Raw genomic sequence first — 27,090 nt, forward strand, 5'->3', positions numbered from 1 at the left:
CTAAAACATAGGCTGTACAGGATTCTATCATGTGGGAATTTGTTATACACATTATTACTAGAGATCTGTTGGAGGCACGTCTGTTACTTTTATATGCAAGACAATCTCTCCAGTCAAAACAGGATGTGCTCCTTCTATCCATTTCTTGCCCCCAAGTCTGGCTACCTAGCACAGTCCCTCTTGTGCATTGGCTTTTGACAGATGATTTGACTCTTTAAGTGAGAAAAAAAAATCCAAAAAAGTCCCTTGCAGCTTGGTGAGGTGATTTGGCTGACCAAGTGCTCAGGCTAAAGTTAAGAGTCAGCACAAGGGCAACAGGGCAGGACCATATGACCAGGAGGAGAAGAGAGAGAAGGGGTTGCTCTGGTAACAGAGACCTGAGAGCTCTGTTCAGTGGTCTTGTCAGGTCAGGCTCTGGGCCATGGAAGTTTCTACTGCCTGTCATCTAGCTCTGGAAACAACATAAGAGAGGTCCTAATTAAATAATGTACCAGCTTTGTGTACTCACTGAAGATGAGTTTTGCCTCATAACTCATGTAACTGTGTAAATAAAGCATACTCAAGGATTAAGTAAGTTTGCATTGGCATTTCCTACCTTTCAAGAACCGTTCCTTATGAAGGTTTATTGGCACAGAGCATTTCTGGAAGAAAAAGGACAAGAAGGATAAGGTGAGAAGAGGCTGAGGGGCCTGGGACTGTTAAACTGTAAGAAAAAATGGTGAGGGAGGACCTCACAGCTGTCGGCAGCTAAAAATAAAAGGTGATAGGACAAGTAGAAATGGACATAAGTTGGAACAAAAGAAATCTAGTTAGATTTTAGGGGAAAAAATTGCAAGATCGGTTGTGGTTTGAGGAAGGGATTGGACCACATGATCCTCAGAGATAATTAATCTCTGAATAATGATCCTAAGGTTTTCTTGATATGTCATGTACTGATGACCTGTTATATGTCTCTGATAAATCACACTGGCTCCTATTTGTTTGCTTTAAAGACATAATTCTTTTTAGTCTCTTATCCTTTCTGCTGATTTTGGTGATTGTTATTTGTCTTTTTAAAATAAGTAAAAAAAAAGCAAACTTGGTTTGTCCTGCAGTATCAATCCCGTAATTGTGTCTTCATAGAATCATAGAATCATAGAATCAACCGAGTTGGAAAAGACTTCCAAGATTATAGATCCAACCCTTGATCCAACACTGCTGTGGTTACCAGACCATGGCACTGAGTGCCACATCCAGTCTTATCTTAAAAGCCTGCAGGGATGGTGAATCCACCACCTCCCTGGGCAGCCCATTCCAATGTCTGATTACTCTCTCTGTAAAAAATTTCTTCCTAATATCCAACCTAAACCTCCCCTGGCACAGCTTAAGCCTGTGCCCTCTTGTCCTACTGCTGGTTGCCAGGGAGAAGAGATCGACGCCCACCTGGCTACAACCTCCTTTCAGGTAGTCTTCTCACACTATAAACTGATCATGATTGGTCACAGATAAATTCTTTTGTACTGCAAGTTCATCAACTTCAATGTTACATAATATTGATCTGCCAGGATTATTAGATTGCACACATCTGGCTTGCTGAGTCCTGGTTGTTGATGGAGTTTGTCTGACAGATGTCCTGGCCACTATCCACATTCCTCCTGTTCTGAAAAACAGAGGACATTAGTCTGCAAGTCTGCTGAGCCAAGTGCTTTCGTAACCTCTAAATTTATTTTCATTATTTTGGGAAGACATCAGGAAATTGAACTTTGCATTTTTGCTAGCAGACTTATATATGCTAAAATCCAAATGTAAAATATTTAATACCTCCATTTTCTTTTTTTATTTTTGTTAAATACTCACAACTTGATTAACTATATAGTTGCAATATGGCTGAGTTCATAAATTTTGGAGAAAGTAAGAAAACTTGAATTTTAGAGTTCAAATGAGTAAATGACTATTCTCAATACAAACCCGAAAACTCAGCTGTGTTAAATCTTTGACTCCAAACTGACCTTAATTTAAAAAGGAAGAACAGAAAACATGGAAAGAGAAAAACAAATTTTTGGCAGGAACACAACTAGACAGTCACTTGGGTAGAAAAGAAATGAGAGTTCACTCTCTCCAAAATATCTCATGATCTCACAAATGTCACTAATTTCTTCACTGTGCAGTTGGCTCTGCACAGAGGTTAGGAGTGCTGCGGAAGGCTCCCTACAGAATAACGAATAAGCTATTTGAAGATATCTTAGTGTGTGGGTTACAAAAAGGGTAGAAGGGTTTTGTTCAGTTTCATTTGTTTTTCACGACAGTTGTTTTGTTGGGAACCAAGTTTTGCCTTGGAGCCTGAACAGACATTTTTCCTGCTATGCAGAGAGCAGGGAAGGTTTTGATACCTCACAAACACTGTTTGCTTTTGCTGATCACAAGCTCCCTGTGGAAGGTCTTATACTGCCTGTGATCGGGAGTCAATGCTGAAAACAGAGAGATGGCCTCATACAGTAAAATCTGTGGCATTGAATCAGGCCAGTGTTCAGTCTCCCTAGCTTGACCCTTTTGATGTTTAGTGCCAGCTGCTTCAGATGTGAAACACATTATAATGCACTTTATATACCTGTTTTTTCTAATTTTAAAATGTGGTGAAGTTGGTTTGTTTGGCATGTTTTCTCCTAAATCACATCTCACTAGTTACTTTTTGAGACTTTAAGCCTCCTTTTAATATTTCAATTTAATGGCTCAAGTACATACACTCTGTTTGAAAAAAGAATGAAAAGGGAAAAAATAAAACCTACAGATCTAGTATATGTTTTTTTTCCTCTTGGAAATAAAAGTAGAAGCATACCTTGCTGATTAGTAGCTGTTATGCAATAATAGTTTTTACAGTATTTACCTTCCTGTTTCTACCAAAAGAAATATGTTTTGGGATACAACAAAACATCCTAAAAATAAATTTAATACACATGTGAAAATGTGAAAGCTAGTGCTTAAAAATCCCACTATGACACGTTAAGCATAGCTATCCTTTTTTCTAAACTCTGTAGGATTTTTTGAGGTTTGTTTTTAAACTCTCCTTAGCAAAACTATATAATGACAGTTATTTTTCCCTAATCTTTTCCTAACACTTTCAACAACTGTCATCTCTGCTTTATGAGAATCAGAATGATGTCATCCTGTGGTCAGAATGAATATTTACAAGTTCTGAATATTTACATTGACCTGCTGGTGTGATAAAAGTTCATTCTGTAGGTTTCAACTGAGATCACCAAAACATATGTTTAAAAGATATCCTGATGTCCTAGACCATTTCAAACACTGGCATCATCTGTGAAGTCCTATGTTGTAAGATTTCTGTATTGACCTCTCCTTTCTTTTACTAAAATGTATTCCCTTATTCGTTTCATTGCTGCGTATAGGCTAGACTTCATCACTGAGTCTTCGTGAGGCCTGAATTTTTTTACACCAGGAAATTATTGGAAAAAATGTAAAAATGAGATATAGTCATAATTCTCCCTTACAATTTAGTTTACCTTATCTCATCTCTCTGTACATCCTTCATCTGAGTTTCCTATTTATATATTTTACATTCTGATCTGAGAGATGCAGAGAATCTATCTCTTCCAACAAGGTTTTACAATTACTCATAGTTTAATTAAAATAATTTTTCATGTTGGCATCCTTTTTAGGTTATACTAAAACTATCCTGTAGACTAAATTATTATTTCTCCTAATATTAAGGAAAGCTTTCCTGTCTTTCCACTTCATTTTTTGCCTTTTAGCCATCATCACACTTTCTGGAAGGCAGCTTCTATGAGCAGCAAACAAATTAACAGGAATTGAAAGGATTTACACAAAAGTATAAGAACAAAATACTTTAAGAATTGTTTTGTGGTAGGAAAGAAAAAGAGATAGCTTTTTATAACCACAGTTAGACAGCTCTGACAGGGCATATGTCATTTTGAAATAGAGTTAAAGCTGAAACTGCTCAAAGCATAAAATAAACAAGGCATTTGGGGTCTAACATTATTTCAACCCAGCTTATGCTCTTTCATGTCTAATTGCTTAATTGCAGTTTACTGTACATTTTAATGGCATAAACTCTGAATCACTCAAGCTAAAACAATGTATGATGCTGTGGTGCTCACTGCATTTTTTCAATCTAAGTGGAATTCATTAATGTGCCTAGTCAAGCAAATGAAATGATCTTTTGTGCCATTTGCCCTTGCTCCTTCCTGCTTTTCTCAACTGACTATCATCTTTGTGGGGGTTAACAGCTTTGCAAGTGAAAAAGGGAAGGGATAACAAGTGAGTAATTAGTTACTTTTTTTTTTGTAGTATTGAAAACAGCAAAAATTTTGATTCAAAATACAGATTAATTCAACATTTAGCAGAGAACAACAGATTTCCATTTTTCAAAAACAGATCCCTGATTTGTTGACTTGATTTATCTTGACCACTGAAGCATGTTATAGTCTTAACACGCTACTGAACTTTCAGATAGTCCTTCAGAGCATCTTTAAAACCTTGTTGATGTTCAGCAAATTATTTCACCATTTATTAAACTGTAAATCAGTAAGTCAGTTCCTACCACCTTTTACTTTATTTCCTTTTCCTTTTTTCTTTTTCCTTTTTCTTTTTTCCTCCCTTTTCCCCTTTTTCATGCAACAGAACACAAAAGCTAAATAGCTTCTTTTGAAATTTGCATGCTTTTGTTTGTAGTGAACCCAGGATTTCAATGTAGATTATTGACTACTACAACCAAACAGCTACATGAGTAGTAGGGAAGTAGTTTTGTAGTATGCTAATGAACTCACCAGTTTTTGGTATACTCTGATAAATCATGATGTCTGCATGCCATATTACAATCAAATTTCTATTTTACTGGGTTCTAGTGATTTCTTTAAGTGCTTTGCTTGAGGTCATCATTGTTAGAGTTCAAATTAAAGCTTGGCTGTAGTCAGAGTGATAAATATTTGATAGACATTCACTGAAAACATCAGTAGCTGTTTTGGATGATACACTTCAGAGAGAAACAGGACCCACTAGTTGTGGAATGAATAGCTGCTTCTTTCTTCCTCATTAATCCATCAGGTGTGCCCTAATCAAGGCAGGAAAGGAGCAAAAAGAAAAACAACCTCATTGAAATCAGGCACGGAAGGTAAAGTGGTTCCAACAAATCAGCAGTAAAACTATATTTGACTTCTTTTGGACCCATGTGGAACCTGTAACAAATGCAAAATTCCTTTCCTGAGTTTTCTTCAGAGGTGGTGGATGGTTTTTTGCAGTTGAGATGGTTCCAGAGCAGATCATGGTCCTTGCTTTTCACTAGGAACTGCCTAATACTGGTACGCAACATTATATTGTGCTGTCTGCATTGGTTACTTATTCTTCCAAAACAGTAACCAGAGGACTGGGACTCTGCTCAAGTCCCAGGTAAAAGCAGAGAGTCAGAGCCTGGAAAACAGAGCAGTGAGTCAAGGCTGGTGCCCAAACCTGGGTGTAGTCATAGGAGCAATGTGCCACCACAATACTTCTAGAATAGTCCTTGTTTACATTAGTATTTGCTCTTGGAGTACAACTTTTTGGTACTCTGTCACAGACTCTCACTGGTCATTCATGCTGCCTTGGACCAGGCTCTGAGAAAGTTTCTCACCTAAAGACCACATTTGTCCAAATGGTAGATGCATTATCTTTGCTGTGCCAGTGCCTGACGTGCAGACTTGTAATACTGAGCCTGGTGCTTGTATGGTTATTTTATTCCCTTAGGAGCAGGACATGGGTTATGAAATGGTGATACAGACAATAGCGGCATAAGTTGGTGCCAGAGGTGCAAATGAGAATCTTTGCCTGTTGCCAAACTCAAATTGGTGGTGGAAATCAGTTGCTGGTAGAAAGACCAACTTATAAAAAGATATCTTCTGCCTAGTTAAGCAACTTTTTATTTTTGCATCTTGATCACTGCAAGAATGATTTTTCAGTCCTGTCGCTACTGTTCTCCCAGGCCAATTGCCAAGTGCGAAAATGAACATTTTTTTAACTCTGAAAAAGTATACAAACTTTAGGAAATGTAGAGTTAAATAAAAATGAGAACAATACCACCTTACAGATGGCTGTTTCAAGATGTAATCTATTTCATATAAAAAAATACACCCTTCTCTTTTCTTAAGAGTGAAATTATGTCAGGAGCAGTGACAGGGAAAAGACAAAACTCAGTGAACTACATTAAATAGCCTGTTCTGTTTAACAGAAGATCAGGCAGCACCAGAGTGATATTTCAAAGGTATTCTTCATTCATAGCTATGTGTAAAGAGGTATTCTGCCCTTCTGATCCTGTGGGTAGGCAGGGTACTGAAATGCTCAGTAGTTCTGCTATAAATATTTTTTTAAAAAAATACTATTTTTGTGCATTTCAGCACCGTGTCTTTTGAGACAGAACAAAGAAATATTTGATCACATACAGAGAGATATGGACCATCCACATAAATACAGGAACTGCGGCCAGCCTTAGCTTTCCTAGCATATAGAATCTTCCTCTAGCTACAGTAGTGTGAATAGCCTGTTTCCATAAGGCACCCTAAAGCAAAGTATTTTGTGGTTAGGTGAGATGATTTCTGCTCTGATGTAATCACTATGGCTCAATTCAACAAGCACAAACAAGGAGTAGTTTTACTCAAGCTTTTTCGAACAAGTGAAGCAATTAAATAATCAGATATGTTTGAACTTTCTTATCCCAAATGTCTGTACATACATTTTCACACACAGGCTACAAATAATTTCTCAAATGTAAATAAAAACACTATGATTTCTGGCCTGTGTGTGCCTCTGAGGGCTCTGTTAGCTCATGAAGTTTGGAACACACCTCTGAAGCCCAGAGGGAGCAGCCTGTGTACATCCCTGCTCATGCCAGTAGCAGAAAACATCCAGTCAGAGAGCCCAGTCCTGTCCCTGCTTGCTTCATGCATGCTGCTTGTCTGCTGCTGACAAAAATGGGTGCCACTGGTCCCTACCAACACCTTGAATCCCCTGTGTCACTGGCTCTGCCAGAGGAGCCCAGGATTGTGCATTCCCTTTCCTGTGATGTGCTCCCTGATCCAGTCTAAAGGTGTGTCTACCCACTCCTCTCCATTTCCTATGAGCAGAGATACCTCTTTTATATATAAAGTAATAAGTCAGGACTTTCCATTTGTATTTAAACTGTCAGGCACTCATATGAGGAAAAAGTGAAACAGGATAATCATTCTCAATTTCCATTTTTAAGTATAGTGGTCAAGTACCTTGTAGATCAGTGGAACAGAGTAGGATTTCCAGCATACAGTACAAATAAAGTTTAAAAGCATAACTCCCATTAGTGCAAGTGGTGTGGCTGGTTTCCTCCACACTGAAAATACACCTATTACATTCATCTTAGATACACTTAATTGCTGCTTGCTATTGATCCAACTCCAGTTCTGGCTACTGAAGTGCAATGCTGGCATCAGACATCAGAAAGAGCAGGATTCCTTCGAAATGAAGGTTCACTTCCAGGAAATTCAGGGCTGTGCTCAGATATATTGGGCCAGTTTTACTGGCAGTTGTAAAATTCTCTGTTTTTAAATCCTAGCATTAAATTATCTGCTGTTAAAATCATTCAGTAAATGAATGTGAAGTCTCTTTATGTGTTCTCTGTGTAGTTTTGAATTTACATGTGCTCAGTTTTTGTCAATCTCGAAAGACATCTCTTAGCAGCTGAGAAGAACTAATGATATTGCAAGTTCTGTTTCTTAATGGCAGTGTGGCCAAAGTGCCCCTTGGCTTCCTCTGTGTCACATGAGTCAGGATTGTTCTGTGTAGACGTTTTGAAGATGCTGGTCTGGTTTATCTTCTGCTCTGAGAGACTGGTCCTCACCTCATTCACTATGGACAGCAAAAATGCTGTGTTTGGTGTGACTGGCAAATGCAATCATATCTTACTAATCACACTTACGTAGGCTTTTGAGGGTTTTGGCAGGGAGGATTGATTTAGCACAATGTCTGTGGAAGGTTTTTTTTTCAACAACTACAGATCTTTGCAGGACTCCAGGTGTTCCTGTAGCTTAAAATTCCTACTCATCCTAATCCTTCCAGTATTCTACCGACAGCAGGAATATGTGCTCTTTCAAGGGTAGGGATATATTAAAAGAAAGCACTTGATGTTGACTAGACTTACTGCAATGGAAACCAAAATAGTCATCGTGTCTCTGCTGTCAAAGTTCAGTTAACTGTCCAAGACATTATGGTAATAGTGAACTTGAACTTCTTTTTTAGGGAAAATTGTTTTGGCCGAAGAGAGTGTTTTTGACATCAAGTAATATTGCAGCCTACATCATTTACTTCTCCTGTATGACTTTGTTTTGTATTTCACTGTGTCTTTATTGACTTATCTGAATAGCAATTCTGTCATGTGACAGAATGGTATTGTGTACATAAGAATTATTCTCAAATACAATTCAAAGGCCACAGACTTGTTCCAAAGATCTGAGCATGTTACTGAACACATCAACGTGATCAAATTGCAAAATGCATTAACAAATCTATAGTTTCTTTTAACTTTAAACCCTCGAGGACTGTGAAAATCTGTAACAGTGAAATAGTTGTGACAGCATTGATGTCCACATGTTAGCAAAGTCTCAGTAATAGCACAATCCAAAAGAAGCAATACTTACACTAATGTACCATAACTATTAAAAAGAGAAAGGGAAAACTAAGAATAATTGAGAGGCCAGAGAGAGAGAATACATTAGCCAGAATAGAATAAATGTTCAACTAATGCCAGTCTGCCAGGATGAGAAAAGCTCTAAATCTAAATCCACATAATTCTCTCAGATCTCGTCTACAAATTCGCATTAGTCATGAATACCAAATACACTGATTAAAAAAGTACATCTGTAAGCTAAGTAGTCTAGAACAAAAAAAAAAAAAAAAAAAAAAAACAAAAAAAAAAACTGGAAAGGACATCTACTGGTGTGATGACATGGTTTCCAGACCAAGCAAACAAAAGAAAACAAAACAGGAAGAAAGTGAAATCTGCAGAAATTGTGTCTTGTGTACAACCTCTTAATTGCTAGCAGGCTTTTTTTACCATGATTCAGAGAACAGATGGTGTCCCTGTTATTTGTAAATTGGTTGTAGTACTTGAGAAATTAATAAAACGCTGCAAGTTAATACATTTAAGTTGCACTGTTACATTGCACCAGGTTTGTGCATTGTGACATCTGTATCCAGCCATTTTCTGATTTTATTTATTTTTAACAGGATTTTATTTATTTATTTTTAACAGGGTTTTGGTTAGTTGGTTGGGTTTTGTCTACTGTAGGAAATCCTTATTCAAAGGATCAATGCCCTACCAAGGCTGGTGATACATAATGAAAGTGAGCTTCAGTTTAATCTTCATTCTGTATTTTTTTACAGAGATAGTTGGAAATTCCAATTCATGTTTATGCTGAAAACAAATGGGAATATTTGTAGTAGCATTTTTTTTAAAATTACATGGCCAAAATTATAGACTACATCATATTATTTAAAATGAGGGATAATGTTCTAATATATGCTGGTACATAGGGGAAACTATAATGGTATTTCCTGGCAATTCAGAAAGGTATTTTTGCCCATAGAGATTTATTTCTTTTTTTTTTTCATACACAGACCTTTTTTCTTCTCAATCTCCTCAACTTCTTCACTGAATACATAGAAGAAAAACATGACATTATGACAGGTTTCAATCTGAAATACAGAAAATTAAAAAAAAAATCAAGGCCACCCAATTGCACTAAAAACAGGGTAACACAAAAAGAACCTGTCTGAGGTATTTTTAAAAGCAAACACTGTATGTTCCAGAGAAATCCCAGTGAAAACATTTATTCTAGTAGAGAGGCACCTCATTTAGCAGAAAGGCATTAAGTGTCCTAATGACTGAAGGCTTCAATTTAATATATTAAGGCTTGAAATGAGACATGATTTTAAAATAGTTAGAAGAGAAGAGAAATAGAGAAAAGTTTGCACATGTATTTGGCAGATTCTCCTTTACACAAAATCTTTAGAGTTGTTTCCATGTCTTTCTGAATGCTATGATGTCGCTTGCTGGAGGTAATGGGCTTGATCTGGAGATGGAGATGTGCATGTGCACACTGAGCTAAACCCGGTCCTCTGCCAGCATCCAGAATATCCATCCCTGGACTCCGGCACCTTTTGTAGCTTGAAATCTTATGGGGAACTTAGAGTCAGGGAAAGTCAAGCCCTCAAGGTAAAGTTCTCTTTGTTTTAAGGATAGTGTGATGGCAAACCATGCTGAAACTTGTTAACAGACAAAACTACCCATTAAGAAGTGGTCAAGAGCAGCTTTTCAACTTGAGTGATCAATTCTGGATCCATTTAAGCGTGAATCTGAGGAGGTTATGTTCATCCAACAAAAATGGAGAGAGAGCATCTGCATGTTAAGGGATACCTGAGAGGTCATATATGGAGACAATGGTTCTCACCCCTTTGTTGCAGCCTTCCAGAACAAGTGCCTTCAGGCTCAGCCTGCCTGTGCAGAGCCTGTGCATTAACTCCTTGCTAAAACCAGAGATGCATGGTCCAGTTTCATGTAGTGCATCTGCAGGGTTGGGCAGTGTCCTGTCCCAGGGCCAGGCAGGAGCTGCTGTCACAGGTAAGGGGTGGGTGAGTCTGTCCTGCCACACAGCTCTCACAACCTGCTGAATGGGACAGGAGCCCCCCAGTCATACCATATGAGCAGGTATTTGCTTGTGCAACCCCCTCCTTTCCTTTCTGTCCTTTTGCCCATCCATCCACCTTTCCCTGAGAAGATGATTTCTGGTGCTTTTTATTCTCTTCAGTATCAGAAAATGCTGTAAAGGATTATGTAGACTAATTGTTAGAGAATATCAGTGAATGAATGAATGAATGACTAAATGAATGACTGAAAACTGCTGTTTTCATTTTACTTGAATTCTGTTCAAGGCAGCATCAAATGCTGTTTTCTTCCTCATTCATTCCTAGGGGATATTTTTCTGTTGTGTGTGTGCTGGGCACTCGATTGTAAGCATTGCTGTAGAAACCTGTGTGAAACATGGAGGGAGGGAGGGAGGGAAGGATGGCTGTGGAGAGAAGAAAGCTTGGAAATGTGTGCATGTGGCTTGAAAGCACACAGTGAATGCAACTCTTAAGGTGAATAGATGCCTTAATAAGGAGCTAGCTTGGGGTTTTTTTTCTTCAGTAGAGTGTTTCCTTGTACTTTTCTGGCACTTAGTGCAAGAAACGTTCCCCCCTTCTGGAATCATGAGAAGTGATGTCAAAAATTACTCTGGTCTAAAACTCTCTGAAGTAATGGCAGGTAATTTTGAATTATTTAGTTTTTTCTTATGAAAATAACAGAGTGGTGGGATAACTGCACCCAAATATTACCAAGTATTGAAAATACCAAGAAAAAATTCAGTAATTTAATAAAAGTATAATAATAGGAATGTCTATCTCCTATTGGCCTTTTTAGCCACCAACGCGCTTGCAACAAACGTGGGTAGAGCCCTTCCCAAATCTTCGTTCGCAAAGCCCAGCCATGATGATGATGATGATGAATAGGAAAGAAGGATTCATTTTGGTTCTGATTGATTTTCACTACATCACTTTCAATCACAGAAAATTGTATTGTTTTTGTTCTACAAATATTGTCAAGATAATTCACTTACCCTTTTTAACTTATTACAGGGCTTTCATGGAGAGGATTTTTAATTAAAAAATAAAAGGCAAGACTCAGCCTTTTTTTATTTGGACCACTCAGTTTGCATTTCAATCTTTTTTATGGATGCCTTATTGAGCCCTTAGTTGCATGTCGTTTACAGCTTCTGCATCTACTCTTTGACGTGGTTTGAAATGAGTGGAGCTCTCTCATTCAAATTCGGCAGACTTTTCCATCTAAAAATTCCCACACACCTTTTTCTGCAATCCGGTTTTACAGGAGAAGAGAAATAATGCTTGCAACAACAGAGGCAGTATTCATGAAAAAATGAAACCAGGCACTGATTGCAGAAGATAGAGCCCACAACAAGCCACTCTAAGTTATATGGTTCTCACTGATTTAATTCCCGAAGGAGGAAAGAACTTGCAATTAAACTGCATGAAAATTGGAGGTTCTGTGTTGTATGTGGTCTCAAAGTTATGTAGCAACATTTACCTCCCTGCTGAGTTTTCACTTCCAAGCAGTTTAGCTGTATATGTGTGTCTAGTTTATTGCTTATTTTATTTTTCCTTGCCTTTTTTACTTTCCCCAACCTTATTCCCCAGCATGTTATTTCTGGTAGCAGGATGCAGGGTTTGGATGAATGACTCCACAGGGGTTCTCCTGCTCAGTATTCTGCAGGGGTTCTCCTCAAAACCCTTTAGAGCCCGCTGGCAGCGAGCAGGCACAGCTGACATGTGACCTCATGACAGCTTTCCTCTGGCACTGCACAACACCCTCTGGAATATCGTTACTAATTCTTATTTGTTAAATTCTGACACTGTGCCAGAAAGAAATACCAAGTCAGTTCTGGTTTCAGAGAGCCATAGTCCAAAGAGACGTAAAAGGGTAAATGCGTAAAAGGGGAGACTGAAGAGGGAAAAGAAATTTATATGTAGTTGTAATGTGTATGTTTAATGCATAAACATGCTGTCAGAGTCCCCTGACCACACAATCAAACTTCCAAACAGATTTATAGCAGGTGTCTTACAGTAAATTTAGCCTTTGTACCTGAATAAAGATGTTAATAATCAAGAGGAATGATACTGGATGAGAAGGAGCTTAACAGGAATAAGACCGCACTTTGATGAGCTGGCAAGTGCTCTCCTAATAAGTTCAAATCAACTGACTACAACAGCACAGTTTTCATCTTGTTTAAATGGTGGTGATCCTCCTGTGTCTGCTGGGGCTACTTTCATTTACATGACACCAAAAGCTGATGTCTTGGGATTTTACAAATCTTTCATTTGAATTTTAATAAGCCTACATTACCTTATTTCCCTTCAGAAATGACTGCAAACTCTGTTTATAGTTCTGCAATATATATTTATCATTTTCTATGCAAACTATTTACAGGTACCTATGTGATGAACACTATTAATCCTTTATAAAAATAGAAGTGTTTGCCGCATTTTGTTTTAAATAGTTTATCCTGTCCACTTTTCTGCTACCTCTACATTTGCTCCATTTATTTTCTTCCTACTCCCGTTATCAGGGAGTTTCTCACTGCCTTGCAGAAACATGCTAAGTAGCTTGACAAATGTTTGTCATATGCAGTTCATTCTTTTTCTCCCTTCTCCAAGTGCGAAATTGTTTATCCAACGGTGTTGTACTTTTAAGGGGGTTTTGTAAATTATGTGTGCACTATATATATGCTATAAAATACTGTGATAACAAAATCAAAGAGTTTCTATTGCACTTGGGAAAAAAACAAGACAGTGAGGTTTTTAGCTCCCACAGAAAATTGTTCTGATCTGAAAACTGTCTTCTGCACAGCTGAGCTTTATTCAGTTGTGATAAACTCTTTTTCTGTCTGTAGCTATAGCAGCCTTGTTATAGAAGGAGATCATTAGATTTCTTGGCTAAAAGAAATAGCACATGGAAGCTGAGATGGCATTTGTCACTGCAGAAGCAAACATCACTATCATTCTTGGCTTAGAGTTCCTTGCCAGTTGATTGCTTCGATTGCTCTGTTGTAGACCAGCTGGCAAGAAACAAATTTGGGTCATCATTTGGGAAGAAAAGAAGACATCAATATACATGATTTTTTCTTCTATCCCTAATCATGTCAAATGCCTACACGATTCATTCCATTGTCCGTTACTTTCAAAGTTCCCTATGTACTTAGGAGATTATTATTTGTATGACTATCACTTCTGTTTTCCTAATATTGAGAATATTTGTTTGATGTATGTAAGATTTGTAGTTTTATGTCCCGTTCTTCATGGAACATAAGCAAAATCTTTAGGAAAGCTGCAAGATTCCATTTCTATAGTATCAAAATTTCTATCATTTTTCTCATTCTCTTGGTAAATTATGGTGAGATTTCTTTATTTCTTGTGTTACAAGTACTGATTTTATTCATCATCCATTTTTTTTCCATAGTTCTTCATTGTGAATGCATTCAGGCCATGGAGTGAAGTAAAAGAAAAAAAAAGTCAGTTTACATTTAGCAAGCAGAGGAGAATTTACCTCTAACTCATTTCTACATTGGAATTTGTTGAGTAATTTTTGCATTTGTTTGAGATTTTACCTTTTGATCTGTAGGGCAGGGACCACTGTAAATGTGTTATGCCTGATGCCAGTAATTCATGCAGAATGAATGGACTGTGATGGATAGCTTTGTTTCAACAACTGAAGTAAACAATTGAGACCTTGAGACCTAATAAGAGATGACGAATGAGAATTTCTGCTGAAAAAGAAGTAAGGTGTATTTTTCTAGGGCATACCATAGTTCTGACAAATCCCTGGAAATATGATGAAAAGCAGTCAAGCACCATGGAAATACATACTTTTCCAAACAGAGAAAGTGAGGCACTCAGTGAAACATGACTTCATAGAATCATAGACCATCCTTAGTTGGAAGGGACCCACAAGGGTCGAGTCCCTTGGTCTACAAAGTGATAAGAGCTGGTCTAAGCGAGACCTCCGTTTCTCTTTTGCTCTATTTGTAAGACTAAAAAGAGGGCAGCTCTTTCAAATTTCAAACTTAATTTAGATGGAACAGAAAAGATGTTGGCATTGTTAGGCTTTCTCTCTTCTGTGGGGAAATTATTGTCTGAAATGCAGTTTCAGGCATTGAATTTCTGCTGGTTCCAAGCTGGGACACCATGACATTTTAATTTTAGGCTCTGTTAACCAATCCCTTGCAGTTCTCAAATCCATTGAATATTTTGATATATTTGGAGTCTGGCCTAGCTTTGGCAAATTGTTTCCAATTATAATCTCACCACCACAAAACACGAAGGCCAGCATTGTCAGGCTTGCTCCTTGCTAAAGGCACCTGACCTTCTTTTTTACTTATCGGAACTGAGTCTTGTATCCCTGGGCTGGAAACCTGTTAATAGAGGTTACAAGAATTTGCACACATTGAATACTCCCACTACAAATGCTATTAAATTAAATAAACATTTGTTAATGAGAGCTAAAAGTTAAATACAGAGAAATATGCCAAATTGCTTGGAGTGATATAAAAGGCTTAGTGCATCCCTACAATATCCCAGGATAGGTGGAATTTACTCAATTAAATCAATAGCCTGCAGTCTATGTTTACAAAATGGCAATCTCCATTTAATGAATCAAATTGTCTTTTTTTAATCAGCAACCGTAAGACACACTGTGTACAATGAAATTACTTCTTTAGAGTTGTCTCTGTCTTTTTTCCTTCCTTCTACTTCCACTTTTTCTCATTTTCCTGTAAATTTGATGAAAGGAATTCTGACTCCTTGCAGCATACGCTGACGAGGAACTGTGAGGCTCAATCTCTCTTGAAAGGCACTGCAAACTGAAGAACAGAACTTTCACTTCTCCCCTTGGTATTGTTTGATTGCCTGTGCTTTGCCCCAGAACACAGTAAAAACCACTGTTGATGGATTGACCACATTCATTTGCACATATGACATTGTTAACAGCATTTTAAGCAGAGGATGTATTCAGCATGAAGCTCTCTCAATGTATCTGAAATCACCAGCTTTACTGCAGCATTCAGAAATGTGTATTCATTAAAAATTTAATAACTCGATGATATAGCTTTAACTGCATGAGTGGTTTAGACATGTACACATGCCTGCCTCCTGAAAGTCAAACCTGGGACACTTCCAGGTGTTCACAGTGATCTGTCCTGCTTCTTTTTTCTGTATTGTTGAATCCAAGGCTGCTGGATTTTTCTAAATCAGCACAGTAGTACATCAGTGTTTTTAAAACTAAGTTTAAGCTTGTGGAGTTCATGAAAATGAGATGTGTCTGAGCTGTTTTGCTGAATAGGGAGAAGTAGACAGAAGAGATGGGCAGGAAGAAGGGTTGCTATTTAGCGTCATCTGTACTTCATCTCAGGGTGCACACCTGACTGTCTTAGTGCTGTGATGGATCCCTAGCAAGGTGTATTTTTGTACAGGTTCAACCAAAGTCAAAACCCAAAAGAGACTCCAAGGCCCTGTGATGATTGGTAGAGGGATCAGGACAATAGGTAGTGATTTCATTGATCCTTCTGGTAACAGGGAATAATAATGATAGGATTAGGCAGATCTATCCAATCAATGCAAAACTCCAAAGTTGCTTGGGTTTTTTGACCATGGGATAATCTACTCAATCCCTGGTCTACTGACACCTGGCGGGATGCACCTATCTCAGAGGGGAAAAAGAGTTCTAGCATGGGAGCTAGCAGGGCCTGTTGATAAAGCTTTAAACTACCTTGGAATGGAGAAGGGGATGAAACTAGGCTCACCTATGATGAGCGATGGGTTGATGTGCCAAAACTTGAGGAAACGAGCAGTAATATGATCCCTCAATCTGCTGCAGATGGTGTTGGCTACAATGTACCCACACCTGAAATGTTTCTGCACCAATGCAGGCAGCATGAGGAACAAAGGAGAAGCTTGAAGCTTTGGCCCAGTCTCTTAGATTTGACATCATTGGCATAAGTGAAACCTGATGAGAAGAGTCCTGTGGCTGAAGTGCCCTGTTAGATGGTTACAGGCTCTTTGGAGGGATAGGCAGGGCAGAAGAGGCAGAGGGGTGGCACTGTACGTAATAGAGGGATTAGAATGTATGGAGCTCACAGTTGGCAATGGCACAGTGGAGAGTCTCTGGGTAAGAATCAAGGGATGAACAAGTAATGTGGATGTCATTGTGGTTGTCTACTATAGACCTCCCAGCCAGGACAACGACACCGATGAATTATTCTTCGAGGAACTAAGTGACACTCCCAAGTCAACTGCCCTTGTCCTTGTGAGGAACTTCAGCTTCCCAGAAATTAACTGTAAGCATCACACACTTGGTATAGCCTGGACCAGAAGATTCCTGAAGAAGCTTGATGACAACTTTATGGAACAGGTCCTAAGGGAGCTGACTCCAAAAGATGCCCTCCTTGATCTACTGCTTGTCAACAGAGCGGATCTCATGAGCAAAGTAGAGATTTGCAGCCATCTTGCCACAGTGACCACGAGGCAATTGAGTTTAAAATCTTTTCACAGGAGGAAAAGTACCAGCAAAACCTCAATTCTGGGCATGAGGAGAGCAGACTTCAGGCTGCTCAGGGAGTTAGTGAGTAAGGTCCCCTGGGAAAATGTTTTTGCAGGTGCTGGGGCCCATCAGTGCTGGTCACTTTTCAAACATCACCTCCTAAGGGCACGGGAGCAGCAATTCCCGACTTTCAGAAGTCAAGCAGGTGAGGCAGAAGGCTGGCTTGGTTGAGCAGGGATCTTCTCTTCAAAATAAGTCAAAAAAGGAAGGTGAATGCCCAGTGTAAGGAAGGTCAGGTGATGTGGGAAGAATACAAAGATGCTGCTCACCACTGTAGGGAGAAAACCTGTGCAACCAAAGCTCAACTGGAGTTGAAACTGGCCAGAAATATGGGGGGCAGGAAAAAGAGTTTTTCAAATACATGGATAGTGATAGGCAGTATGGAAATACCATCGACCAGTTGCAGGATGAAGATGCTCACCTCACAAACAGGGACAGAGACAAGGCAGAGGTGTTTGACGCTTACTTTATCTCTATCTTCAACACAGATGACAGACCAAGGGGGGTTCAGTGCCCTGAGCTGGAGGACTGTGACTGCAAGAATGATAAACTCCCAGTCGATCCTGAAATTGTGCAGGATCTGCTGCTCCAGCTGGATCCCTACAAATCTATAGGGCCTGGTGGGATTCATCCAAGAATCCTCAAAGAGGTGGCTGATGTCATCGCAAAACCTCTCTCAATGGTTTTTGAGTTGTCTTGGGAATCTGGAGAGGTCCCAGCTGACTGGAAGCTGGTGAACATTGTCCCAATTTTCAAGAAGGGCAGGAAGGAGGAGTTGGACTCAATGTGAAAGTGACACTGGATCTTGTGCTAAGTGAGTTTACAGAAACCTGACTTACGTAACATGCAGGTTAAGAGGGTTGATAGTGATAACTAAATATCACTTTCTGAACGTTTCTGCATACCCTTAAAAGAATATTCTAATCCTGTGTTTACTTGTATGCTGGCTATAGATATGTGTCCATTTTTGCTACATAAACAAAGGAGAATCTGATTTCAGGTTTTAAAAGTGATTTTATATATACTAAGGAGGGTGGAGGGAGAGAAAAAGGTGGTTTTAATCTTCCTGAGCAGAGCCAATTTGTTATTTCACTAATTTCCACTTTGATAGTCGTGTAAGCTGCACTCCTACTGAGTAAATGCTAGGTATGGGTCTAACTTATTTTTTTGGAAATCATTTCATGAACTGTAGCTGCCTATAGAGCTGGGTTAGCCTGAGTCTAATTGGTTTATTATCCAGGATCAACTTGTAACCAGGGGGGAGAGGTAAGTACCACAAGGTTTGAGTCAGCCCAGTCTAAGGCAGGTCTGTGAAATGCTGGGACAAGTAAACTTCGGGGTCTGCTGGTGTGTTGTCTGTCTTTCAACATTGTAGGAGCTGAAGCACCTAATTCAGACTAAATATTACTAGTAACTTCGAGTTGCGAAAGTTAAGTGAAATAAATCTCTATCTGTTTTTTTTTCTCCTCTATGGTCAGGACAGTAGATAAATACTGTGAAATAAAAACTCTAGAAACGTGCAGTGCTTATTTCAGTGACTCAGACTTATTACTGTTTTTGTCTCTCCCACCACTGTAAAGTCTGAACACCTGTATATCTTAGCTTTAAACATGGACAAATACTCACAGAATGTTAAGAAAGTAGAGAAAAGGTGATTCCTTGGGGCTGGTTCAGCTTTAACCAAATTTAATGCATATAATTCAGTATACCTCTTTTCAAAAACTTAGAAAACCATTCTTGTTTTGGTAGGGGTTTTTGTTTTGTGCGTTTGGTTTTGTGGTTTTTGGTGGATTTTTTGTGATTTGTGGTTTGTTTTGTTTTTTGTCTTAGGTAAGTCTAAGTAGAATATTCTATAGGGAAGTGCTGCTTCAGATTGTACGTTATTGTCAGAGACGAGGGAATGTTTTGGGAGGCTGAATCAAAGAAAATCCAGTAATTTCTTTTTTCTTCTAAAGTTTAGCTTCTTTTTTTTTTAATAAATACTCTCACACACCCATCCAACCTGGCTTTGAACGTTTCCAGGGACATCCACTTATCTGGGCAACCTGTTCCAGTGCCTCACCACCCTCACAATAAAGAACTTCTTAATATCGAATCTAAATGTCCCCTCTTTCAGTTTAAAGCCATTACCTCTCATCCTATCACTATATGACCTTGTAAACTCATATTTAAGCCATGGCTTTATTTTTCTTTTTGCTTTTATTTCTATCTTCTTTGAAAGGGTTAGATCCAGCAAAACTCTGCCACTTTTAAGCAAAGTGATGCTGGCTGTGGTTGTTGATGCTCAGAACATGACTGATGGTGCTTAACTTCAAGCAGAATCAGCTCCCCTGCATGTGCTAAATCTCCTCATAGACTATTTAATCTGCAAACAGAGCTGTTATCTTTCAGCAGGAGTTTTCTCTAGATTCCATTTCTAAAAGCAACTGCAAGAACAGATAAGAAATGATAGAGTGAAATAAGAAATGGAAAAAAAAAGAAAGGAGAATAAAAAATGGGATATGTTATATAAGAGCAGATAAATATTTGAAAGAGAATAGTTATAAAATATTTAAAATTACATTTTTATTCTTCTAAGCCTTACAATTACAGGGATCTTTTATATTTCTGTTATTTTAATATATGAATTAATACATACAGGGGCTTCAAATGACCTGATGATCTTGCTACTTCAGTCAGTATTTATCGTGAAGAGCATGCAAGCTAGACAATTAATCCCTCAGCAAAGGTAGTATTTCAAAAATCAATATGTTCTTGATGTATTTTATTTTGTTTTTTTTTTTTTTATTTAAGACATCTTTACTTAGGTAGAGTTCTCATTTTGCCTTTTTTAGAGCTGTTGATTGTGAAACCAAATCTCTTACTTTCCCTTTTCCCACGTTCAGTGCTGGAGGCAGAGGGATGTCTAGTGATAGACGAACTTCTGTTCTCACTCAGTCCTGTTCACTGCACAGGATTAAAACCACAGTATATTGCATGTAAATGCTTGTTAGAAGTAATGTGAATGCCTGAATCAAGCTGTGATTTCTCAGCCTGATGAGGAGCCTGTTGCAAACAAGGGGCAATAGCAGAGTTATGGAATTGAACGGTCTGCTAAGAACAACTTTCCTGACGCTTTCCAGTCTTGGGAAAAAATAATGTCTTGGTTCGTTGCCAGTCTTGTTTGTCAGCAGTCCTATCCTGAAGTTGGGATATAATATGAACATTATTTACTTTCCTGATGAAAGCTTAATGGTCCAGACTATGAAGAAAAAAATGCAAGCTTTGTACTATGTTATCAGAAAAAATAGTTTGTTGATTGGTTCTCTTTCTTTTTATTTCTCTATTTGTAAAGTGATTTTTATAAAATTTGTGGGTTTATGTGCAGTGTTTAACTGCACTGTTTAACTGTTAACATGAAGTGGCTGTATTTTTGTCTTTTGTGTAATGTGTTTGTTGTTTACAATATACCATAGTTTTTGCTACCATTTACATTACATTGTAAGCAAAAATCTATTCTTCATAAAACTGCAACCTTGTTAGATATTTTGATGGATGATGCTTTGTATCATGGCAGAAGAGGCTAAGCGCCTGACCTGCTGGCCATTGTTCTCAGTACTCTGTCAACACAGTCCCTTATGACATTCTGTTCAGAATCTGTCTTCTGATTTAATAATAGAAGAATTTTGTTAATATGTCTTCTGTTCCCTGAGGAAGCAAACTATGCAATGATTAATAGCCTCAAACATCTATAAATGTTTACTCTGAGTATTTTGCATTGCTTTGCAAAGAGTAAGTTCCACAATATTTTTCTAACATACGTTGTGTTAGGTATTTTCTACTTATCTTTTGTATATGAATTCTTCCTGCTATGTTGTTTACATGTGGCTAAAATGAATCACCTAACATTATGCATCACCAAAACCTTTTGCATTAGGCTTTGAATATGTCCACACAGAAGGTGATGGTGACTGCCCTTTGCATGGGCATGCACAACTTCAATTTAATCTCATTAGCTCCCTTGCCAGCAGAAATGCTGTGCAGCAAATTCTTTGTGATCCAAGAATGCATTGATCCCAAGCACACCTCTGGAGCTACCTTGTCTTTGGTAACCTGTCTGGCTTAGATTAAAGTTGTCATGTTCCACAACTCTAGACAAAAACCTTCATGCTCAGAATTTATTTTCTGGGTAGACATTTTGCCTGTGTCAGCTCACATGCGCCATTAACCCACACATAGGAAAAGTCATTCAGATATTAATATTTTCCTAGCACTGTTATTATTGCTACTTTTTATTTTACAAAAAAACCCAACCTTTATGGTGATTTTAATACACCTGGCTAACAAGCATTTTTGGACATCATACAGGTTTTCATAGTTTAATGCCATTTATATAATAGTGTGAAAGTATCCAAATCAGTGCCAGAAATGCAATTTCTAGTCTTTTTGAGGATAGACTTAGAAATTAAGAATATTACATAGCATCTTGAGCAAAATACTTTTGAACTGATGTGCAAGTGAAATCAGAGGTTACTGCCAGCCATCAAAGTGGTGATTCTAGATTTTAAATTCAAATTTAGTAAAATTTGGACCTCAAAAATGTGGCTGGTTTTAGAATCTTTTCAATCAAAATTTTTTAAAGCACTCTGGACCATGCTATTACTTGAAACATCTCAAAATAATATTCCTGAAAACAGGTTTTTTTATAGTACCCAAACTGAAAGAAACATAACTTGAGAGAAAAGGAACATCTGTATAAACATCACCTTTGTATTATAAAAATACTGTATCCGTGTTGAGATGTACGTGGCAGACAATCCATTCGGATGTTAACCTTAGCAGCACATGGGATGCTTAAACAGTATAAATTAACAGCCCAGAAACTTTCTCTTGCATTACACTACAAATTTGTTTGTTTGTTTGTTTGTTCATTTATGAGTATCAAGCACAGAGGTTTTATTCTTGTCTTTGTGTTTCAGACTGGGAAGTAAAATGTGTGGCTCCAAAACAGGGAACTAGGTACCCTAGAAGTTTAATGCTTGGGTCCTGCATATGCCATCAAGATCAGATGTTTAGGTTTTCACAGTGCTGGATCAGGGATCTAGGAAGAGGCCTGGCAATGTTCATCATTTTAGCTAATCTTAGGTAGTTAGAAATTCAGAACAAATAATTGTAAAGTGATGCTTACGAGGGGAAAAAAAAGCTAACTTCATAAATGACCCTTGACCTACTGGCCATTACTGCTGAAGGGTTATGGTGGGTAGTTCTATGAAAGATTCAGTTACATCTACAGGAGTGGTCCTGTAGAATTAGAAATGTAGGACTTATTAGGAAAATAATAGAAAACTAAACATGACAACATCACTGGGCAATTGCAACATTTCACAAGGCAGTTTTACATTGAGTACTGTGTACCATCATGGTCTCTTTCTCCCAGAAACAGTGCAGTAGAACTTGGAATTGTTCAGAGAAAGGCACCAAGGATAATCCAAGGTTGTTAAGCTTCTCGATATATTTTCATTTCCTAATGTTATCATAGTGTCTACAACAGGATGATAGATCAAAATGTTAAAGCTAGGAAGGAGGTTATTTTTTAACTGGTGCTATGACACATTAATTTTATGATAGGAATCCTTCTTCATGTGTTGTCTAGATAAAGCTGACAATAAACAACTTCTGCAGTAGCTTCTCAAATGAAGTATTTGCAATTTCAGGTACTGTGCATCAATTGCTTTATGCTAAACATTTTATCACAGCCCTATCCCGATCACATGTTTCTTTTCATCTTTTTTCAGAAAGAAAGGTACATTCCTCTTTTTTTTATCTGTGGGAAGAAGGTCTCCAAGAACCTTGCATATTTCACCAATAAATCTTCATTTTATTAACTGGGCTTACAAAAAGTGTTTCCTAGGAGATTGTGAGCCTTCTCTCAGTTAGAGAGAGGGATGTTTCAGCTGGGTGGTGGTGGTGTGTGCTTTTAATAAGCCTGGTTTTACTTTTAGCTGTAAATTTGCTGTGAAAAGAGCAAGCATCCAAAGAGCACATTGTTAGCAGAACACCTCAGGGGCAGGGAATATGTGATTTTCTACTTAATAGAAGCACCAGCAGGCAGAATGCTCAATCTCATTTTGTTTTGTTAGTTTGTTTTTTCTACTCCTATAGGTTTTTCATCAGACATAAGAAATGCAATAAGCAATTACTAACAAATACTACTTTAATTGTTTATTTTAATGTTCTGAAATAGATATTTCAGACAAATAATACTTTTATCCCCAAGAAATTTAAAAATTTGAATGAATATGTGTTATAGTGGAGGTTGCAAAATGCTTTTTTTAACTCTGGCTTACATTCTTGTAATGACTAACCATAAAATTATAATAAGCTGCTATGGTCCTGTGCACAAGCACTTTCTGAACATTTGTTTTGCCTAGAGCCAAGTCCCAGCACAAAAGAAAAAAAAAGGCAGCAACAAAAAACACTTTTAAGTATACTGTGTTTTTGGTACAAGTTTTTTAGAAAGATATCTGCATGAACCACTAGAAATCATTGGCCAGCTAAAACATGGACCACCTGAAACATAAGTTTGATGAAGTGCAAAATAAGCTTCTGACAGAAATATTCTAATCTTCACTGTAGGTATTTTATTTCAGTTTATTCAGTGAGGTCTATTTAGTGATTTTTTTCCCTAAAAATTAAGAAATGGTCTGAAATTGGAAAAGCCTGAAAGTTGGTCATATTTTTAATTTACAGTTTATGGTTAAAATACAAGAGAAGTACTGCTTACTAGTTCTAAAATTTTTAAGACTGGTCTAACCAAAGTCAATGTATTTAAATTGCAAAATGAAGATATTTGTATTTGAAATAATTTTATTTATTTTTATATTTATATTTTTTTATTTACTTTAAATTTAGGTAGATTTTTCTTTTCACTTCTCTAGTGCATTTAAGTGTTTAGATTAAATAATATGAGTGAGAATCATTCCACCTAACATTAGTTGTTGAATTCCAAGCAAAAAGTTTGTCTTCCCATTTTAGTCAGAGGGAGAAGATAGCCATTACAGAAGACAAATCACCTCATCATTAAAAAGAGGAATCACATTATGAAGTTGCCTCTTATCTCCACTGAGTGCAAACAGAACCTACGTTGCCTGCAGAGACTGGGTGCTTAACTTTATATGGGTGAAGTTAAGTGAGATTACTCCCTTACTAAATTAGTTTAATATTTTCTTTTCTGTTTAGCTTAAACCGAAATACAATCTTCTGTTTGTATCCATAGACCTAGATAAAGAATAACCATTAACTTGTCAGTAAGAAATACTCCATTCACTATTTTCATACTTAATAAAACATAAAAATTAAGGATTTGAATAAATTTTACTAAGTGACACAATTATGTTGGCCACTGTTTATAGGAATGTTTGGTCTAATGTTTCCTGGTTGCAGTAAGAGAGGAAAAATTACCAGCCATAAAGACTCATCCTTTCTTTAAAGAAAAAACTGTACAAAATGAAAAACAAGATTAAACTTGAAGATTTAAGTGAAGCTCTTCTGCTGACTCATTTAAGTCCTGATTAAATTTGGTGATTCCAATCATTTTGATTTAGTTCTGTGCACTCTTATGTACAGTGAATTGTCCCATTAATTTTAATGAGTCTATTTTATGTGCAAAACAAAACACCTGCTCACGTCTTTGCAGAGAGTAGACATTGCAGCATAAGGTTTCTACTTTAATTGTTAGCTAGTCTTGGTTTTACTATTAATTTATAGTATCATATTTTCCTTAAAGAGGTAGCACATATATTAACTGCTTCCTCTACAAGTTTTATGTCAGTAGTGAGATTGCTGAAGTCTTTTTTCTCTGAATGACTGAAGTGAGTCACACAAATATTTTGCTTGGTTCCTTCAGAAGCTGGTCTGTGAACTAGGCAAAGCTTAAGGAAAGATGAAAGTAAAGAAGTAGAGTATCTTTGCTTCTATAAAACCACTTCTTTGACTTCTAAGCTTGTTAACAGGGAAAGAGAGATATTTATTTTTTTATTTATATTTAATATCTATCATTTCAGTGCCAAAAGTGCCAGTACAAAATGGCTGCGGAAATTTAGGTTCATGCTAGGACTGGAAGCCAGATTAATTGACAGGTTATTTGTACTCTATTTCTGATTCAAATAAATTCAGTAATGTAGTACATTTTGTAAGATTTACCACTGGAAAAGGTCAAAGGACTAAATCGATGACAGCTGACAGAACTGTACATATTGTCAATATGCTTGCTAGTACTCCTAGCAAACCTGCTAAACTTGGAAGTAAAAATTAATCTACTGATAATGTCGAGTCTTTAAAGAAGCATTCAACAAATGCACTCACTTGTGGCTTTGTACTGAAATATTTAAATTTAGCCTTTTCATGCTGGCAGTTTATTATTCCTCTGAAAGTAGCAGCTATGCAAGTGTAGAAGAGAGAGAAGCTCACTTTATCAGAGGTCCAGACATCTGGTAGGCAAACATGTAATAGTATTCCCAAAACCTCATGTTCAAAAAGTAGGTCAGGAGAAGAAAAATAAGAATTCAGAAGAACCGTCATGATTTACTGTATAAGTAAAAAGTAAATGAAAAGCATCAGCTAAGTTTTGGCTCTATACGCTTCCATTATTAGGCTGAGAAAGACTGCAGGACGTGTGCATTCAGTATGTCAGCATGACTTTATCAGGAAAAAGCAAAAGCACCTTTATCTCTTAAACTGATGCAAAAGGGATGTTTTTTACTAAAGACAAACAGGACTTCACAAGCTTGCTGATATCTTGGTGTGGCACCTGGCATTGTAAAGGTTAGAAAAAGTAGCTTGGACTGTCAGGACTTTGAAGAGGAATATTTTTTAATGTAATGGAGATTTGCTTTGATTTGATTTCTGAAACTGTAATTTTTTTATCATGCATCATGAGCAACCATTCTGAAAACAGATCTAACACAAGTTGATAATGTTTAGTTTTCAGTCCACCCATGTGAATGAATAGGTCTTAGCTCTTGGTTCCAAAGGCGGCAGCAGCAGCTGATGTGAGGAGCTATATTTTTGACACCCAGCTCTGGTTTGTGTTTGCTGCAGGAAGAAGTTATTCCCCTGCCTTACCACCCCTTGGAGAGTTCAGGTCATGCAGCAGTGCTCTGTCCTTCTTATTTTTACTTAGTAACAGCACTTCAAATGATTGAAAGAGAGAGGGGAGGGAAATATTCTTCTTATTTATTTTCATATAAATCCCTCCAACACTCAGTAAAACCAGTATGATGTTTAGAGAACACGTTGAAGTGTGGAAATATCTTTAATCATTAGTGTTGTGGGATAGACTACAACGCATCCTACTACAGCACTCCCGCATATGAGGAGCTACATCATGACTCCTATGTGTTAGTAAAGGTTGTGATTATGCCTACCTTGCAACATTCTAAGCCTTGTTAGAGAACATAAGAATTTCCTGCTAGTTAATCTCCAGCAGTTATAATCCAAGTACACATATATATTTGTGTACGTGGCTTTGAAATGCAAATCTGTTCCATGGTTTTCAGAGTCCACACGTTATTTTATGTGACCACCATTTAATCAGTATCATGCTTGAGCCTCACTGAAGTTGGCAGAGGTACAGATGTTATTTTATGTGACCTGCATTTAGTCACAGATGCTCTGTGAGTCTTGTTAAACATCGTAGGATCACAGAGATTCTATTTTAGCATTGTCTACCATAGTAACAAGAAACCTTTTGCTAGTGAGATGTATACTTACATTTCCTCATTTCCTTCATTTAACTAAATTAGTTTATCCTGCAAACATCAAGGAAAGGGTTCCCTGTCCAACTCCTCCTATTTCAAAAATTAGTATGAAAACATTTTACTTTCAGAGCTGAT

The 27,090-nt window shown here is 37.5% G+C and overlaps 1 protein-coding gene and 3 long non-coding RNA genes across 5 annotated transcripts in view; 3 read left to right on the plus strand and 1 right to left on the minus strand.

Moving 5' to 3' along the window:
- Positions 1-27,090, plus strand: part of PLXDC2 (plexin domain containing 2) — a 261,532-nt gene that overhangs the window by 55,547 nt on the left and 178,895 nt on the right. The gene's annotated exons all lie outside the window — the stretch shown is intronic.
- The window catches only part of LOC135402135 (uncharacterized), a 37,580-nt gene that overhangs the window by 4,288 nt on the left and 6,202 nt on the right, over positions 1-27,090 (plus strand). The window lies entirely within an intron of this gene.
- LOC135402134 (uncharacterized) lies at positions 15,247-16,710 on the minus strand. Its single transcript, XR_010425031.1, has 2 exons — positions 16,422-16,710; positions 15,247-15,482 (listed from the first exon to the last, which is right to left on the minus strand). It is a non-coding gene; the product is annotated as an uncharacterized LOC135402134 (long non-coding RNA).
- LOC135402133 (uncharacterized) lies at positions 16,797-23,082 on the plus strand. The gene is made up of 4 exons (XR_010425030.1): positions 16,797-16,955; positions 17,707-18,032; positions 19,859-19,946; positions 22,993-23,082. It is a non-coding gene; the product is annotated as an uncharacterized LOC135402133 (long non-coding RNA).

This window comes from Pseudopipra pipra, chromosome 1 (assembly GCF_036250125.1).
Source record: "Pseudopipra pipra isolate bDixPip1 chromosome 1, bDixPip1.hap1, whole genome shotgun sequence".
NCBI lineage: Eukaryota > Metazoa > Chordata > Aves > Passeriformes > Pipridae > Pseudopipra > Pseudopipra pipra.